The sequence below is a fragment of the Peromyscus eremicus genome, unplaced genomic scaffold, assembly GCF_949786415.1.
Source record: "Peromyscus eremicus unplaced genomic scaffold, PerEre_H2_v1 PerEre#2#chrX_unloc_1, whole genome shotgun sequence".
Classification (NCBI taxonomy): Eukaryota; Metazoa; Chordata; class Mammalia; order Rodentia; family Cricetidae; genus Peromyscus; species Peromyscus eremicus.
Window position 1 is genome coordinate 5492673 of NW_026734288.1, and position 19764 is coordinate 5512436.

General features: G+C 39.1%; 1 non-coding gene across 1 annotated transcript; it reads right to left on the minus strand.

The window, feature by feature from the left end:
- Nucleotides 1-2948: 2948 nt before the first annotated feature.
- On the minus strand, nt 2949-3055 carry LOC131901037 (U6 spliceosomal RNA). Its single transcript, XR_009376304.1, has one exon. It is a non-coding gene; the product is annotated as a U6 spliceosomal RNA (small nuclear RNA).
- Nucleotides 3056-19764: the final 16709 nt, after the last annotated feature.

Genomic DNA, 19764 nt, shown 5'->3' on the forward strand with positions numbered 1-19764 from the left:
GTGTGTGTGTGTGTGTGTGTGTGTGTGTGTGTAGACTATGTAGCCCAGCATTTATGACTCACAGTGATCTTCCTGCCTCTGTGTCTGAAGTGCTGGTACTAAAATAATGCACTGCCACACACAGCTTTAAAAATGATTTTCATGGTCTAGACTCCTCTTATCCTGGCTAGGGAGGCTAGGAGATGGTGTCAGAAGCCCTGATGCTGGAATTACCGATAGTAGTGTGCTTTTATGTGAACTGGAATTGGAACTTGGATGCTCTGAAAGAATTTTCAGTGCCCTTAGCTGCTAAGGTATTTTTCCACACTAAGTTTTATGTTCTTGATTAGGTTTTCTGTCCAAGGCATCATAGTCCATCTGATGATGATTTAAAATGGAATTTTCCTCCATTTGAGAGAATTAACCTCAGGCAGGGATGAGTTCCCTGACTGTTTATCCCATACAATGTGGTCAGCCCATTTTCAATATATATACAACCAGAAAAAATGGAGGCAGCAGGTGGTATTCATATATTCAGCAAACTTATTTACCCATACTTAACAAGAAGAAGTTGGAAGGGATTTGGGAAGGCATGAAATGATGAGATAAGATGGTAATGTGATGTAATATTTTTAATTAACAATTTATAGAAATAAATTTTAAATAAAAAGAGATACTTGATAGAGGGCTCAGCAATTACGAGTACTGGGTTTTTTACAGAGGACCCATGTTCCATTCCCAGAATCAATGTGGTAGTTAACCTCTGCTATAACTCTAGAGAGACATCTCCAGACTTCTTATGGCCTCTGTAAGTATTTTCCACAGACATATACAGGCAAAACACCTGTATAAATATTTTTTTAAAAGAAGTAGAAAAATGAAAGAATGGAATTCTCTACAGTGATACCACAGCCATGAGACTAACAGAAGCCAGGGTTAATTAAAATGAAATCTTCTGGTCTTGCTTGGAAGCAGTGGTGGCCTTGAAGAGAGCCAGCCTGCAGAGAGGCAAAAGCAGCTTTCTTCTGAGTATAATAAATCTCATCATAACCATTCATTTAGGAGTAGAGTATACAGTGATCTTAGGTGACTTTTCCTTGATGTTTTCTGTATTTGTATTCTCCTTCTTATGTGTCTGTGAGAATTGACACATCGGTACAGTTATCTTTTAGAACAAACATCAAGATTGACAGGTAGCATAGTCTCCAAAGGAATCTACATGCAGAGTGGCATTTTCTTGACTTTCAGGTAAGATCTTGTGGTGCAATATGAACATGCCAGAGGCATGTCTTGCCATCATTTTAAATAATTATATGTTTCTGCATGACTTTCAGACAAGAATGTTGCTTAATGTCTCTGCTTTTACATTGTGATCATGATGAGAAATGTATTTGTTAGCCAGGCGGTGGTAGCGCACGCCTTTAATCCCAGCACTTGGGAGGCAGAGCCGGGAGGATCTCTGTGAGTTCGAGGCCAGCCTGGGCTACCAAGTGAGTTCCAGGAAAGGTGCAAAGCTACACAGAGAAACCCTGTCTCAAAAAACCCCCTCAGAAAACAAAAAAAAAAATCCAAAGAAATGGATTTGTTAATTGAGCATAACTAGGAAGAGGGAGATCTATACATGAACATGTCCAGACTCCCTCAGGAAAATCTACATGCTTTCTTTTTTTATGAAAACTATTGTTTTGGAAATAACTTTCATGCTGTCTTGCCTCTTGCAGATAAGAAATCCTTCTCATTTCATTTGTCTTGTCTCTGGTGATGGATATCCTCAATAGTCAAACTGACTACCTCTGTAACTAATTAAAACCCCAAGATTTTGATATATGTATGAGGGATTGTCTTTAAAGGTTTTGAAGTTAAAGACCTATCTTTAATCCAGATAATTTGAGGTAATCAATCCACATTTAGCTGCTTGGTGGCAGTGCACACCTTTCACCCCAGCACTCAGGAAGCTGAACCAGTTGGATTTCTGAGTTTGAAGCCAGGTCGATGTACAGAATGAGTTCGAGAGATAGACATATAAAACCTTTCAGAAAACTCAAAAGAACCAATAAACAAGAGTAAGGAGCCAGGTGTTGGTGGTACACGTCTTTATTCCCAGCATTTGTGATTCAGAGCCAGGTGGAACTCTGTGAGTTCGACACCAATCTTATCTACAGAATGAAATTCAGACAGGCACTTAAACTACAGGGAGCAACCCTGTCAAAAAAAAAAAACTGAATAAGGTCCACCTTTAATCTGCATAGCAACACTTGAGGGCAGCCTACATATATAAAAGATGTTGAAGGAGGAATCTCTCTGTCTGCTTCTGCTTGCTCTGGCTACCAAGTTTACTCCTTTACTAGCATTGGAGCCTACTTCCTTAGAATTTTGGTGTATCCTGAAAACCAGGTGAGACATGGACTGAGGAACTACTGGACTTTTCAAATTTCCATTGGTAGACAGCCATTGTTGGACTAGCTCAACCACAGCATGTGAGACATTGTAATAATTCCACTTTCTACATGCATAGAGAGATTCATTCTCCCAGTCCTGTTTGTTAATATTCTAATCCCGCCCCTTGGCACCATGCTATGTCCTGACATAGAAGCTTATTCTTAAGGGAAAATTCCACCCATTTCCCGCCTCTCTCTCCTGCTTTCCTCCCAGGAAGTGTGCACAACCTCAGACTTCTCAATCTTTCTCCCCCTCTCTCTTTCCCTCTTTCTCTTCCTCTTTCTTTCTTCCCCCACCAAATAAACCTCCTCACTGAGTTTGTCTGCATGTCATCTTTGTCTGTGCCCTGCATTGGGGCACCTTGGCTCTCTACCTGCCAGAGCCTTCTTTATAAATTCATAATACTGTTCAAGTACAGAAGCTTGAATAATGCAGTGTTTTTTTTTCCACTGTCCTAGGAGAAAGATGTACTGACTAATAATAGTGCTTGTGAACACATTCTTAATTACTCTATTATGTTTTTTTTTTTTTTTAATATGGAACGCTTCACGAATTTGCGTGTCATCCTTGTGCAGGGGCCATGCTAATCTTCTCTGTATCGTTCCAATTTCAGTATATGTGCTGCCGAAGCGAGCACGTACTCTATTATGTTTTACACATTCATGTTTCCCTGAAGCTTACTCTTTATTATTTTTTAATTTGCCAACAGTTTGCTCTGAATTTCAGGAATAAAACCCCTAAAGCAATGGAGCCATCATCCCACTTTCTGATGGGAGGAAGATCTATTATCTTGTTTGTGATCTACTTCCTGCTTTTCTTTCCTGCTTGTCTGAAGTCCCTGTGACAGCTAGGTAATATGTACCTTCAGTTCACCTGACATCAATGTGAAATCACAAAACAAAAATATTTTATGTCTTTATATTTCACTTTAGTTGTTAATATTCTGGGCACCCTTCTACCTGAGGGACAGGGAATCACTCTATCCAACATAGTAGAGTGGGCTGTACAAGCTAGCCACACAGTGTCCAGGAGGAAGAAGGGGAAGAGCCTACTGAGAGCAGAAAGATAGCAGGGTCTGCTATTGGAGCCAGGGGCAAGTGCTATGGAAATGCAAATCTCTGCAGTTTCAGAAAAGGTCTGGGTCTGTGGTGGAAGGCAGGATCAGGAACCATTGTGCTGTGACTTTAAGCACAGTGTAACCCTATGGGAGGTGCTCTTGTCACTCAGACCTCAGTAGCCAATCAGGCCCTCCAGGCGACCTGCCAGTCAGAAGTTGTGCAGGGTTCTTCCGGCTGCCAGCTTTAAGCTTGGCTTTGAAGAGAAACTGCTGCCAGCAGTTTTGTGTGCAGTGCTGTGAGAGTTGCTGCAGGGAGCTGAGCAGAGAACATGGCCAAGGTGGGAAACCACAACATGGTGAGTGAGATGCAGGAGCCAGTGCGGTGGGTCCTTCTCAGACCCGGGTGGGATCCTTCAGCTAGAATCCCTATCCTGTGAGGTCCCGTGTGGTCCTTGAAACTTCCTATTTAAAGGGCAGGCCTCTGGTTATCTTTTCTGTGTGGGCTGCATCTGTTCACAGAATTGGGAGCAGGGAGATGTGTGTAGAAACATCTTTGTAGTCAGCTTAAACATGCTTTTACTGTACCCATGGAAAGCAGATTGCCAAACTTGGATTGGCCTAGTTTCTCCAATACCTTCTAGTGCTTCAGCACTGTGTATTTAACTTTCATGTGTAAGATTCATTTATAGTTAATTTTGTGGAGGTTGTAAATGGCATCTCATTTGTTGGGTAGCACTCCACCCCTAAGGTGTGAGAGAGAAGAGAGAAGAGTTGAACTCATGATATAAAGGATTTACTAATTCTTAGGATATAGTAAGTCTCACAAAATAGAATTTACCTGAGGAAGGACTACAACAAACAAACAAACAAACAAACAAACAGCCAGATGGTGGTGGCACATGTCTTTAATCCCAGCACTCAGAAGGCAGAGCCAGTCAGATCTCTGTGAGTTTGAGGCCAGCCTTGTCTAGAGAGCAAGATCCAGGACAGGCACTAAAACTACACAGAGAAACCTTGCCTCAAAAACAAACAAACAAACAAATTAATTAATTAAATAAAAGCCTCAAAGAGAAGAGTATAGTAGCCAGCCCTGTTGGAGATTAGGACAGTAGTGTACACATTTGTTCACCAGCATTGTCCAGACATTTGGCTTCAAACCATTACAAAGGAGCCATCACTGATGTACAATCAGCCAAGAGGCATAACCAGCCTAGATGCCATATCATAGAAGGGAACTCTAACAAGCTGCTCATTGAGGCCTTACAGAGTCATAACTAACCTTAAATCCTGGTATGCCATAAAATTCCAGTTTTCTTCTTGAGAGCAGCATAGTTCTGCCAGATGGGCAATATGATACCAGGTGACAGATATTTGAAAAGTAAAACATTAGCTGGGCAGTCGGGGTACACACCTTTAATCCCAGCACTCACTCAGGAAGTAGAGTCAGGTTGATCTCTGTGCATTTGAGGTCAGCCCGATCCACAGAAGTATGTCTAGGACAGACTCCAAAGTTATACAGTGAAAATATGTCTCAATAAACAACAACAAAAATGCATAAAGCAAACAGAAAAATAAAACACTGTTGTGTAAAAGACTGCCCTGATCAAGCAAGGTTTTCCTTTGGGCCCTCAGGCAGGGATTAGGAAAATTCTTGGGAGATCTAGTAACAGCCTGGGGCCTAGGACTTTGGAGCTCTCCTTAATGTATTGATGATTAAACAGAGCTCCTTCCCTAAAACTGGGAATTGACTTTGGAGAACTGGCAATGGTCTGGAACCAGGGTGTTGGTGGTGTGGTTACTTCAGATCCTGAGAAACCAACTCTTTCTACTATGTGGGGCTATGGTTTTCCTTCCACAGATTGCTGTGGGCTTAGTCAGTAATATTCTTGAGATACCCTGTTTCCCCTTATGCAGCATGGTTTAATTAGCCTCATCTCTGAGTCTGTCCCATTGTGTGATACTTTCTGCTGACTTCCTAGAATTTTACTGTTTCCTTCCATGTCTCCCCTGGAAGTAGTATAAAGGTGCTATTCTTTGTAAGAAGCTTAGTTGACATGAGATATAGCTTGTGCAAGACCTCCCCATACCAGCTTTTATCTTTTCTACATTATACTTTTCCTTTTTCATCCCTTGTGATAATCTCTGCAGAACCATGTCACTGAAGAAGATTCTGCTGTTTCACATCACTGGGGTACTTAAGAAACAATTTTGGAAATATTTTTGCTGTGTAAGTCTCCCATCTGTCTAAGAAGGTAGACTTGCAGTCTTCTGTCCCTAATTAAATTGTTCAGTGTATAACCTGCAACCTGAATCTAAATGTCCCAAGGTTGATAGAATATGTGGAATCCAAAATCACTTCTAGTCTGGCTCCTCTTTTAGCATTAGCTGGAGATGGATACAGGCAATCATTAAAGAGATTTTTTCTTTATTAATCTCTGAAGTATATGAAGTGATTTCTCCTTGGGAAGGTATGTTAATTCTAGAACACAAGTATTTTGGTCCTGCTAGAAATATGTTTCTGAAACAAGCTCTCTTATGTTGACACAAATGGTCCTGGTGTCAGTCTGTTGCTCTTTATGGCAGTGACTTTTCCTCTCCTCAATATTACACATTAAAAATCTTAAATTCAATGATTGTATCACCTCAGACTTTCAAACTTATCCTTTTGAGTCATGCATTTGCATGAAGTAAAAGAAAAAGTATTTCCATGTGGAGCATGGTTTCTACCTTCAGACCAGAATAGAAGAAATAGTTTGTTGTGTATACTGCTGGGGGAAGCAGGGTAGGCAATTAGCTTCTGGAGTCACCATTGTTTAAAAGGATCTAATTGCAGCAGGGGGAGTGATTTTGTAATTTCCCAGTATGTACTAATTGATGTCTTGTGAATGAAGACAGACCAGATTGATTGGTGTACAATTTGGCATGATCAACTTTCACCAAAGGATATTGAATTTTTCATTATGCAACGCTCCTGTGCAGATAGTTTCAGTCCTGCTTGGCACAGTTATGTCTGCTCAGAGGTTTGAGAAAAAGGCCATTGACTGTAACTCTGTGTATGAGGTTACAGATCTCAGCAGTCAAGAGGTGCTTATTAGTGACATTCCCTCTACTAGAGAAGGTACCACTCTTCTTGCAAGTCAATATACCTAAGTGTTTTATCTTTAAAAAATACATTACTTTATCATTTCAAAGTTTGACTTACTGTTACTATTTTTAACATTTTTTAAAGTGCATTATTGTCCTTATCTGTTTCTGTTCTCTAATGTTTTTAGGTTAATAATTGTTTCATTTCTGTCTCTCAAGAGCTGTTGATTATTGATTTCTGTGTGGAGCAGCGTCTCCTGTAGCCCAGGCTTGCCTCATGCTATGTAATGGAGAATTGCTTTAAATACCTAATCCTATCTCATGCCCAGCGATGTGAAGAGAGAGTTCTGCATACCCTTCCAAGCTGGGTATAGTGAGAAGGGAAAATGGACCAGTTAATTAGTGTCCACCAGTCTCTCTGTTTTTTTTTGGGTGACAAACAAATCAACAGAGACATGTCCTAAAATTGATTCAGCTGATATAGTGACTATGCAGAAAGGTGGGGGCAGGAAGGAGGGTGAGAGCTTACCTGCTTCAACAGTGGTTGAGATTAGCAATGTGGAGTCATGTAATCAATTTTAGATTCTCCATATATGTCCTGACTGCCCATTTCTTGGGGTCCATAGACCAGATCATTCAGTAATCTGGATAAAGGACTTACCTTGTAGTGCAATGAAATTACTGTTGTTAAACTTGTTCAACCAATATAGAAGATCTGGGTAAAATGGTGTGGCCTTGCCTAACAGGACTGCTATTTTCCTTGTTTATGATGTGTAGCCTCAGGAAAAGAAATGCATGTGAGTAATCCTTGGTTTGGTCTCACAAAAACCTCTAGTATCTGAAACATGTGCTCAAGTATTCTATTCCAATTTTTCAAAATATTTATTTGAGATTATGACTATGTCATGTCAATGGTCTCTTTCCTACCCACAAGCCTTACAACTGACCACTAATTGTTTTCTAATTCATGGTCTATTTTTCTTTAACAGTTACTCAGTAACAACAATTACTGTTTGAATGTGACCTGTGATTGGCTGGAGGACTTCCCAGCTATGAAGTAAAGAGTTGCCTGTACTGGACAGTCAGCATGTATTTGTACAAATAGGACTATGTATCTTGGAAGAGGAACAGAAATTGCTTTGGGAGACAGGGAGTTTTTCTACTACAATACAAATTTCCCAAATTAGGGCCCTGTCTCCCCTTAGTATGGAAGGGCAGAGCTGAGAAGGCCTCTGCTTTTTATGTCATGTGAGCTCTGATCACTCAGTAGGGGAGCTGCTACTTTCCTGAGTCCTGGCTCAGTAGCTTTAGCTAATGTGAGGCCCTGGGAAGGCTTAGGATTTTGGTGTACCAATGGGACATAGCTGGCAGGTTCTTTTTTGGATGTTCCTCTGGGTCTGTTATAGGGAACTGTGAGGGAGAACACAAGCCAAGCTATGGTGAGTGTGGGGACCACTAAACCCAGATCAAGAGGAGCAGTTCTGCTGAGCTGTCAGTGCTTCTATGACTTTGAGGGACCATGAGCCAGACTGGTGCTGTTGGTCCCTGTGGTGATCTGGGAAATGGCCCTTCTTCTCTGAGACACCTGAGTGTGGATTCTGTGAAGAGGGGAGGCTCTGCTGTCCTGGCGGTGGGAGAGTGTGGTATCTGTAATATATTTATTTGCATGTTGTTAGGCAGGTGGATAGAGCTGATTCCAGATCATGTGGCAGGAAATAGTCATTAAATTATTCTACCCATGTGGTAGGAAATAGTCATTAAATTATTCTACCTTTTTTTTTGTCATTGGGTATCAGTTTGGCTGGGTTTACCTGGAACCACAAGGGTACATGAGACTTTGCAGAGCCATAGCAGGAGATTACCTCCATTTGCCAAGAGAACCTAGAGTTTGAAGTCTCTCTGTTTAAAAGAAATGTCAGTAGTAGCTGGAAAGTCAGAAGCTTTAAAGGTAAGTTTGAGATGATTTTGTGGAATCTGTCAAGTCTGTGTTAATTTCTATACACATAGAATTATAGGTAGCTGTAACACTGGTCAAGATCACACTTTTCCTGAATGAGTTTCCTTTGGTCTTTCAATTAATTATAAGTTGACTATATTTTCCTGCTTTTGTTCTTGTCTCTCTACCTCCTTTATTCTTTCACAAATATTGTTCATATTCTTGATTGTTGTAGCTTTGTAGTAAATAAAAAAGTCACATGGTATCTATATCTATATCTATCTATATCTATCTATCATATGTATATGATAATATATATATTTATATATAATATATATATATATATATATTACTTTTTCATGATACTGTTGAGCATTCTGAGTGTTTCCACTTTGCATAGAAAATTGGAACCAGGAATCCTGTCATAAATTGTTGAGGCATTTCTTTGTATTATATTCAATTCGTGATGCAAATTTACCGTACAAAAACCTCTTAATATTGATGCATTATGTTCCCATGGATCATTTGTTTACTTCCACGTTATCAGAAATTTCCCTGGGTCCTGCCATGAGCAAATCCTTCCAAGAGTCTAGGGGAAGATGCTATGTCTGGTGTGGGGTTATTTGAGGTCAAGGAATCTATGTACACCAATTTATTATATCTGTTTACTTTATTTCTCTATAACAAACCTATTTTTTTGAGACAGGTTTTTCCAGTGTAGTTTTGGTCCCTGTCTTGGATCTTTCTCTGTAGACCAGGCTGGCCTCAAACTCACAGAGATCTGCCTGCCTCTGCCTCCCAAGTATTGACACTAAATGTATATGCTACCACTGCCCAGCTGTAACCAACTTCTAACTACATTGCTTCAGTTCTGTTCTGACTCTCAGTTCTTCTCTATCACTTCCTTTTCTGTCCTCTCCTAGCCATAGTAATAGATAAGCACATATACTCTGAACCTCAACTTTATCTTCCATTCCTCTGTCCTCCATCTTACATTCATCTTCCCCTCTCCTGATCTGATTCAGATGCATCTACAGTCTTCAGAACTTTTCCTTGCTCCTTACCCTCACCCTGACCTAGTCTTCCTAACCATCTACAGAAACTCTGCCTTGTTCTCCTCTTCCTGGCCACATGACTCTGCCTTGATCAGAAATTCTGCTAGTCTTTACTTCACCTGGGTATGCAAAAAATCTCTTTTGTCTTCAGCCAATAGCTTTGCCATGCCACTGGGCCTGAAGGAAAGCAATGGTCTGAGCCTCATACGTGCAAGAAACAAAGCTATGGATCTACAGTCTGCCTATCTCCTAGGCTCTATAGGGGTGCTACCCAGAAGATCAGCAGTAGGTATAAGATTGTATTGTTTGCCATATGGCCTAGTAGTACATGAGCACACAAGAAATTCATAGTAGAAGACAGCTGATATACTAAAAGCTGAATAATACCAAATAATCACTGATAAATGGCATCCCTCTGGAAAAAATTCTTTGAACTTTCTAGGTATAGCTTTATTATATACAGCTGGAGGTCTATAATATATACTTGTGGCTTGCAGCATTAATTTAGGTTTTATTGTTTTAATCTGTAGAAGTCTTTTATTTTATTGGATAAAAAGTAATATAGGGCTGGGAATGTGATAAGCATGTATTCTTCTTGGGGATAACCTGAGTTCATAGCCCAATATCTAAGTTGGGATGCTCATAACCACCTGCTACTCTAGAAACAGTGGATGGGACACACTCTTTTCTTATATGTCACCTGTATATACTTAGAAGACATCCTTCCTCATACAAACATACACAAAATATGGAGATAAAATTTTCAAAAGTTCTTGTGACTCATAAAGCATTCAGAGCAAAACAAGTTGCTTTAGGTGTACAATGCAAATCATACACTGTTTCTTTAAAAATCTGTTATCTTGCAATTGGTTTGGAAAAGTTTTCATTTCCTCACTCTGATGGAGACTCACAGTCATCAGTCATAGGAAACAAAATGGTGCCTAAGTTATCCTAAAATTTATCTTGCTTTTATTATAAGATAATGAGATCCTTTTAGTAATCAGAACTATTTTCTAAAAAGTTAAAACATCAGAAAGCTTCATTGAAATCTCTCCAACTTTGATAGAAAATAGCTCTTCTCTCAACTCATTTTCTATTATTTCCAAAGACAAAACTAGAGTGCATTGTGGCTTAATTTTGTTAAGAATCTGTTCTTGTTTAAGGGACAGTGACATGTATTTGTAGATAAGGTTTTATGTCAAGTTTGATCGGTGGTGCCATTTATGGTGTTGATTTTATTAATTGTCATCTAGATGTATTGTTTCTCTGGAAATTGATGGATCTTCACCAATATTTTTGCAGAAAATTTGTTATATGATGTTATGGGTGTTTTGAGTTTTTGTTACTTCAAAAGTTTCTGTGTAGAGACAGTTTTAGTTTTCTTTTGTTGATCTTAGAATCTCACTTTTCATTTCTTGACAAACCTGTATTTTCCAGTTGTTGCCACCTTCATGTTTGGGTTTCTGTTGCTTAAGTAATTGACATGGTTAATATTTGGGGTTTGTGTAGTTTTTTTTTGTTTGTTTTTGTTTTTGTTTTTTGAGACATGGTTTCTCTGTGTAGCTTTGCACCTTTCCTGGAACTCACTTGGTAGCCCAGGCTGGCCTCAAACTCACAGAGATCTGCCTCGCTCTGCCTCCTAAGTGCTGGGATTAAAGGCGTGCACCACCACTGCCTGGCTGGGTTTTGTGTTTTTAAAACCTTCTAATGTTATTGTCTCTGTCTTAATTGGCTTCAACTGTCAATGTTATATCTCCTCAAATCATCTGAGGAAACATCAATCAAGGCTCTGTCCAGATCAGAATTGATAGTTACTATTTTTGTGAGAAATTGTGTTCATTGGTGTGGGAAAGCTCTAAGGTTTCTATGTCCTAAGTAAGTGGTCCTGAGATGCTTGAGAGATCTAGCTTAGGACATGACAGTGACCAAGCAAGAGAGAATTCCAGTAAATACAATTTCCCCGTGGTTTTGCCTTCATTTCTTAGCTTCTCTCCTAAGCTTCTACAATTGTTGATTAGATCTGGCAATAGCAGTCAAATAAACCTGTTCATTACCTGAGATGCTTTTGATTAGAGAATTTAACCACAGCAAGAAACAAGTAAGTTGAATCAAAATCTGATACACCAAAAATAATTTTGTTGCTGAGTAGAATGTGGTAATGTGGTCTTTTGGAGGAATGTGGAAGATAGTAAGACTTTAGATGGCAAAGCCATAGAAAGCTGCACGTAGAGTTTAATTGGCTATATTTTTATAGTGGGGATATGGAAATTTTTAAAGTATTGCAGACAGTGGAGCTTGAGGTTATAGGATTTAAGTGGAAAATAGATTACATGAAAAATTTAGCTAGAGGTTATTTGTACAATACTATGTTCCCAAATCCTTCCTATTTTCTTCATTCTCTGAGTAATCGAGTAAGGCAGAATTAAAAAGTAATTGGTTGATTTTTTGGACAAAGTATTGATTCTGTTGGGTGTTTATTACTGATGACTGAATCTAGTTTACAGTGGAAAGAAACAAGTGGTTCAGAAACAAATAAAAACTGTGTTCATATCCTTTTTTTCTTTTTTAAAAAACTGTATTCTCTAATCCAACACATAGAGAAAAACAGCATGAGATAGTATCAAATGGCAGTTGGATGGTGAAGCAGAGGCAGGAAATTTCAAGATGTTTAACACTATTAAAGAGAAGGCCCACCAACAGTGGAAGATTGTTCTACTTGCTCTGCATTCTCTCCAACATAAGCTGTTATTAGAGTTTTTAATCATAGCCATTCTAGCAGGTACAAGATGGTGTCTCAGAGTCATTTTGATTTACATTTCCCTGAGGACTAAGGATGTTGGGCAATTCTTTAAAAGTTTTTTGGGTCATTTGAGATTCTTCTGTTGGGAATTCACTGTTTAGTTCTGTTGCCCATTTTTTAACTGGATTGTTCAATATTTTGATGTATAGTTTCTTGAATACTTTATATATTTTAGTGATCAGCCCTCTGTCAGATGTGAGGATGGTGATGATCTTTTCCCATTCTTTAGGCTGTTATTTTGTCTTATTGATGGTATCTTGGCCATACAAAATGTTTCTCAGTTTCAGGAAGTCCCATTTATTAATTGTTGCTCTCACTGTCTATGCTACTGTTTTTTATATTTAGGAAGTGATTTCCTCTGCCCCTGCTTTCAAGATTACTTCCTACTTTCTCATCTATAAAATTCAGTGTAACTGGATTGATGTTGTGGTCCTTTATCCACTTGGACCTGAATTTTGAGAATGGTGACATATATGGATCTATTTGATTTCTCCCACACATTGACATCCAGTTATGCTAGCACCATTTGTTGAAGATACTTTCTTTTTTCCATTTTACAGTTTTGACTACTTTGTCAAAAATCAGGTATTCATAGGTGTGCAGATTAATATCAGGAACTTCAATTAGACTCCTTTGGTCCACAAGTCAGTTTTAATGCCAATACCACCAAGCTATTTATATTACTATATCTCTAGAGGGAAGGGAGATGAGGTAGGGATGAGGATGATGGATGGGGTAGGAGATGGGGGATGAAAACACAAGAAAACAGGATCATCAAGCTGGAAGAGGTACAGAGTGGGAGAGAAAAGAAAGAGATACCATGATAGAGGAAGACAGGGTCCTAGGTAAGTTCCCAGGAATCCCCAAAGACGACCCAACCTTAGAGTAGTAGCAATAGTGGAGAGGGTGCCTGAATTGGCCTACTCCAGGAATCAGATTGTGAAATAACCTAACTGTCATCATAGAGCCTTTATCCAGTAATTAATGAAAGCAGATGCAGAAATCCACAGCCAAGCTTCAGGATTCCCATCAATGAGAGAGAAAAGAGAGATTCTATGAGCATGGGGCATCAAGATAATGATGGGGACATGTAGAGAAACAACCAAACCAAACTAGTTGCAACTCATGAACTGTGGATCAATAGCTGTGGATCATCCATAGGACTGGACTAGGACATCTGCATAGGCAAGAGACTTGTTTGGCTTGAACTATTTAAGTGGATACAAGGCAGATGAATTCAGTAGCTCTTTAGTTCATGAGGCTGTATATCTCCACTGGTCTTCAGTATACACCACACGTCTAAGGAAGTGGGCTCTAATGCTGGTGAAGGAATGAACTTGGTAGACAGAGCCAGGGCAAGGAGGCAAACAGAAAGCTTTCTCCTTCAGTGTACTTTATGTATGTAGGCTGCCACCAAAAGTTATGATCAAGATTAAAGGTGGAGCTTATCCTTTGTTTGATTTTTTTTTATGTTTTTGAGACTTGATTTATCTATGTAGCCCTTCTGTAGAACAGGCTGGGCTCAAAGTCAGAAACCCCAAGTGATTCTGCCTGCTCAGTGCTGGACTTAAAATTGTGCACAGACACCAAATAGCTGAAGGTGGATATCACCTCAAATGATCTAGATTAAAGATGGTCTTTAATTTCAAAACCTTTTATAAATCCCTCACAGGTGTACCCAACTATGTTGGTTTTAGTTAATTGCAGAGGTAGTCTGTTTGACTACCAAGAATAGTCATCACAATATCCAAGATGAAAGAAAGAAGAAAATTTTCCTACCTGCAGGAGGATGGTAGAGTATGAAATGCTTTTCCAAAGCTTTTTCTAAGCAAAGGAAGTATATAGATTTTACATAGGGAATCTGGACATGGTCATGTAGAGTTCTCCATATTCCTAAGCAGGCTAGGTTAATCAATCCACATCTGAACATGATCACAATGTAACAGTGGAGACACTTAGAGGAATTTATACATAAAAATCATGTGGAGCCATATATAAACTATGAAAATGATGGAAAGAAATCCCTCTGAGATGTTCATCTTATACCACAAGGTCTTAGGCCCTTTTGAAATATTTCTAAACTCTTCCTTGTTTTTTGTTTGTTTGTTTGTTTTTTAGTTTATTTAATGTTTCTTTTTTTATTTTTTTTCAGCTTGGTACAGTACAAATTCTTATCCTAATAATGAAATGTTTCACTATAGCTTGTCCAGTGAATCAGTAAATCAAAAATTATTATAAGCCACAGTCATCCTAGGGTCCCCCATGCTAGATAGCCTCCCTGTATCTGTGGATTGCAGTCTGATTGTCCTTTGCTTTATACACTAGTATCCACTAGTGTCTACTTATGAGTGAGTACATAGCATGTTTGTCCTTCTGAGTCTGGGTTACCTTACTCAGGATGATATTTTCTAGTTCCATCCATTTGCCTGCAATTTCATGATGCCATTGTTTTTCTCTGCTGAGCAGTACTCCATTGTGTATATGTCCCACATTTTCCTTATCCATTCTTCAGTTGACGGACATCTAGGTTGTTTCCAGGTCTTGATGATTACAAATAATGCTGCTATGAACATAGTTAAGCAGGTATCTTTGTGGTATAATTGAGCATTCCTTTGTTATATGCCCAAGTGTCTCATTGCTGTGTCTTGAAGTAGATCAATTTTCAATTTTCTGAAAAAACTGCCATACGAATTTCCATAGTGGTTGTACATTAGTTTCAAATATTTACAATATCTACAAATAATTTTCTTCAATTTTTAATTAAAACATATTACATTACTTTCTCCTTTTATCTCTTCATTTATTCCCTACACAAATTCCTTCTAAAGTCTTCCTTGGTAAGTGTGGGTGAAAAAGTATGATGAAATACATGAAAACAGCCTGCTGCATTTATTGTTGTTGGTTATACATATATGGATATTTGGCTGACCATGTTGTATTGGAAAGATAGTTAGGGAGGTCATCCCTGCCATATTCTCACAAATGGAGGAAAATTCTACTTTTTAATCAGTATCATGTGTCTGACCCTGACTAGACTGCCTTGGACAGGAAACATAATCAAGAATAGAAAACTTAGGGTAGAAAATGCCTTACCAGTTAAGAACACTGAAGATTCTTTCAGAGCATCCAGCTTCCATTCCCAGTACATATAGAAGCTCACTATTATACATAACTCCAGTATCAGGGATTCTGACACAATCTCCTGGTCTCCCTGGCCACCATACGCAGAGGTGACTTAGACCCTAAAGATTATATTTCAAGCTGTGTGTGGTAGTGCATTCATTTAGTACCAGCAATCTGAACACAGAGACAGGAAGATCCCAGTAAGTTGTGAAGCCTGTGCTACATAGTGTATGCACATACACACACACATACACACACACACACACACACACACACACACACACACACACACACAGTAAAAGAACAAAACATAATAAAATACAAAAATAGGAGTATTGTAGAATTGGAATATAATACCTATTAAAGTCATTTCAAGTGTCTGTCACTGCTTCCCAAAGAAACATTTTCAAAAATAAGTATGGTCACCAGGTAGTGGTGGTGCATCCCTTTAATCCTAGCACTTGGGAGCAGAGCCAGGCTGATCTCTGTGAGTTCAAGGCCAGCCTGGGCTACAGAGTGAGTTCCAAGACAGTCTCCAAAGCTACACAGAGAAACCCTGTCTCGAAAAAGCAAAAAAAAAAAAAAAAAAAAAAAAGTAAAGAAAAGAAAGAAAGAAAGAATTTTGGAAATGTATTTGCTGTGTATTTCCTACATTTGATTCACCCAGTCACCAAAGACTAGCATCAGTTGGCGGTTCTGTACATCATGCAGGAATCACCCACAAATGGACAGCTGCAGCATTTCAACCCCATTTTGGAACAAGCCTGAAAGATATAGGTGAAGGGTGTAGGGGACCCAAAACAGCTTGACCACAAAGCTGCCATGACAGGCTTACTGGTAGGCAACACCTGCATCCATAATCTGACACCACTCAGAGATCCACCCAAGGATAGGCCAGAAACTAATGGAAAGTACCTGATATTCCAAACATTCTAAAAATTACATAAGAATAGATAAGATCAAGATCACCAGATGTCTGTGTGAGGGTGTCAGGTCCCCTAGAGCTGGAGCTACAGACAGTTGTGACCCACCATTGTGGGTGTTGAGATGTGAATCCAGATTTTCTGGAAGAGCAGTCAGTGCTCTTAACCATGGACATATCTCCCCAGTGACATACATTTCTAAATAATGGATTTAGAACTGGAGACAGAGTTTACTTTCTCCCTTCCTTGGTGACTGGAGCTTTGACGTTGGTGTTTCCCTTTTAAGCATCAATTAGCTTAATATTTGAATTTTGTTAGATTAAAGAATGAATGCCTATTTGATTAATAATAAAGTAGCTTTCCACTAAGTAACAAGTATTTATCAACTTATCAATACAATTAACCTAATCTTGCCATGTATCTAAAAGCTCATACTATATAATAAATAACACACAACTACATGCTTCACTGTTTTCCATTTTCTTTAGTTTTATACAATAGGAAAGGTATTTTCTGCAAATGTATACAAACTAGTACTGAAGTATTTGCTAAGAGTATTTCAGATGTGGAGTTAGAGTATAAATCAAAAATTAGAAGTTAAAAGTATAGAAATTGACTAGTAATCCCAGTTTTTTTGTCTGGGTTCTCCAGAGTCACAGAACTTATGGAATGAATCTTTCTCTCTCTTTCTCTCTCCCCTTATCTATGTGTCTATCTATCAATATGAACTCATACACACACACACACACACACACACACACACACACACACACACACGATTCAGAGCACATACTGCCTTCTGGAGAACCTTTCCCCAGCCCTCCAGGTGTTGCCACCTAATTCATGCCGTAACCTTGTCTTCAAAAGACCAAAGACAATTCCATCTTCTATCAGGCCATATCTGGTTCTCAGTGTTGGTCTCTGTTGTTGGCAATCTGGCACACAGCAGCAACAGCAGTCAGATCAGCTGTAGTGAGTAGAATTGCATGTTGAGCTTTTGCATTGATCCTATCTCTGCCACCATGGTCACTTTGTTCTTGGGCCCATTGGGCAATGACATGAATGGCTGGAAAAAAAGGCTGACTGTCCACAGAAAGAGTCATCCTTACTATCTGATTATTGAACTCCTCAACTTGTTACTTTTGCTGAACACATACATAGGATATAAAGAAATATATTGGAATGCTTTATAGGCTGCAGTCCAACAACACCTAGTTGTGAATAGAATGTCCAAGAATCTAGTAGCTGATCAGTCTCACAAGTCTGGGTGTCTCAGGTATTTTCTTTGTACATGCTGGAATCCCAAAAATGTAGGCTTTGGGGCTGAAGAGAATGCTCAGAGATTAAGAACATTGGTTTCTCTTCCAGAGGTCCTGAGTTCAATTTCTAGCAACCACATGGTGGCTTCCAACCACCTATAATGAGATCTGGTTCCGACTTCTGCATGCAGGCATACATGCAGGCAGAATACTATATACGTAACAAATAAATAAGCAAACAAACAAACAAATCAACCAATAAATAAATAAATAAATAAATCTTACAAAACAAAAGTAGGCTTCAAAGCCAGTGATGGGATGGATGTGCTGACAAGTTGAAGGAAAGCAGACAAAAAACACCACCTTCTTCCTTCCGTTGTCCTTCCAGCAGAAGGTGTGACCCAGATTGAAGGTTTTTTTTCAGCCTCAAGTTCTGGATTAAAGGTGTAGATGATCTGGATCAAAGTCATGTTGCCTTTTTATCTCAAGGTCCAGATCACAACTGTACCATCCATTTCTGAATTATAGTTCATTCCAGATATAGTAAACTTTACAACCAAGAATATTCATCACCTTGTCAGCTAGACACACAATCATATTTACTTATGTCAAGAATAATTTCCAAGTGAAAAACTATAACCAGGTCATAGTTATGTCTAAACATAGCATAACTATCACACATAAAATTGAAGACCCATTATATATTAGGAATAGTGGCAATGTCCCTTGAGGGTCATCTTTCTAGTAACTCAAACTTATATCTGATAACAAGTGATATTCTCTTAATTGATGTTGCAACGTATTATAAGGAAACTGAAAGAACATATAAATATCTGTACAAATGCATTATTAACAAAATACAACAGAAGCACTCATGTCAGTTATAATCCTCATTTCTGAAACTGGTTACATGGCCTTAGATTGTATTTAGAACTATATTTCTCTACTATGCATTCTGTATTTCTTTTACCCTCTAAAAGCACATTAGAGGGTCGTGGTGCTTTTCCTGGAAAGTGACCCATACCTTCATTCCTGATGGGTCTGTGCCCTTTGTCATCTTTCTTGGATTAGATTCATGTAGTTTCCCAATGACTTTAATCACAGGGCACAGTACACCAAGAGATGTCCTAAAGGATCTCCTACATTTCAGACATAATCCTTCTTACCTCCATTGTGGAGAGACAGTCCAATTTCCCCATGGTAATCTGGATATATCACCCATCCTGATGATGTTATTCTTTTCTTAGTCTGCTGTTTTAAGGGCAGTTGAAGCCCATAAAGACCAGGGGTCAATCTGATTTTTCCAATCCATTGGAAAGTTTGTTGGGCCTCCTGGCAGGAGCACAATGGTCTCTGAACAAGAACTTCTAGACCAGCAATACTTAGTGTTGCAGAAACAGGAAGCACAAATTTTTCTAGTTGGTCACTAGCAGTGATAGAGAGTAGAAGTATTCACTTTCCCATTCCCTGCTTCCCCGATCCATGGATGCTGGCTATAGGAGAAACTTATCATATATTGGATGCTGGTTCAGATCATATACTGCCTTCTGGAGAACCTTTCCACAGACTTCCAGGTGTTGCCACCTAGTTGGTGCCATAACCTTGTCTTCAAAAGATCAAAGTCGGGGCTGGAAAGATGGCTCAGAGGTTAAGAGCACTGGCTGCTCTCCCAGAGGTCCTGAGTTCAATTCCCAGCAACCACATTGTGGCTCACAACCATCTGTAACGAGATCTGGTGCCCTCTTTTGGCCTGCAGGCATACATGCTGCATATATAATAAATAAATAAATCTTTAAAAAAAAGATCAAAGTCAATTCCAACTTCTATCAGGCCATATCTGGAGCTTAGTGTTGGTCTCTGTTGTTGGCTGATCTGACACACAGCAGCAACAGTAGCCAGATCAGCTGTGGTGAGTGGAATTTCATGTTGAGCTTTTGCATTGATCCTATCTCTGCCTCCATGGTCACTTTGGTCTTGGGCCCATTGGGCAATGACATGATTGGCTGGAAAAAAAGCTGACTGTCCACAAAGAGTCATCCTTACTATCTGATTATTGAACTCCTCAGCTTGTCACCATTGGCTAAACATGTACATGGGATATAGATGTCC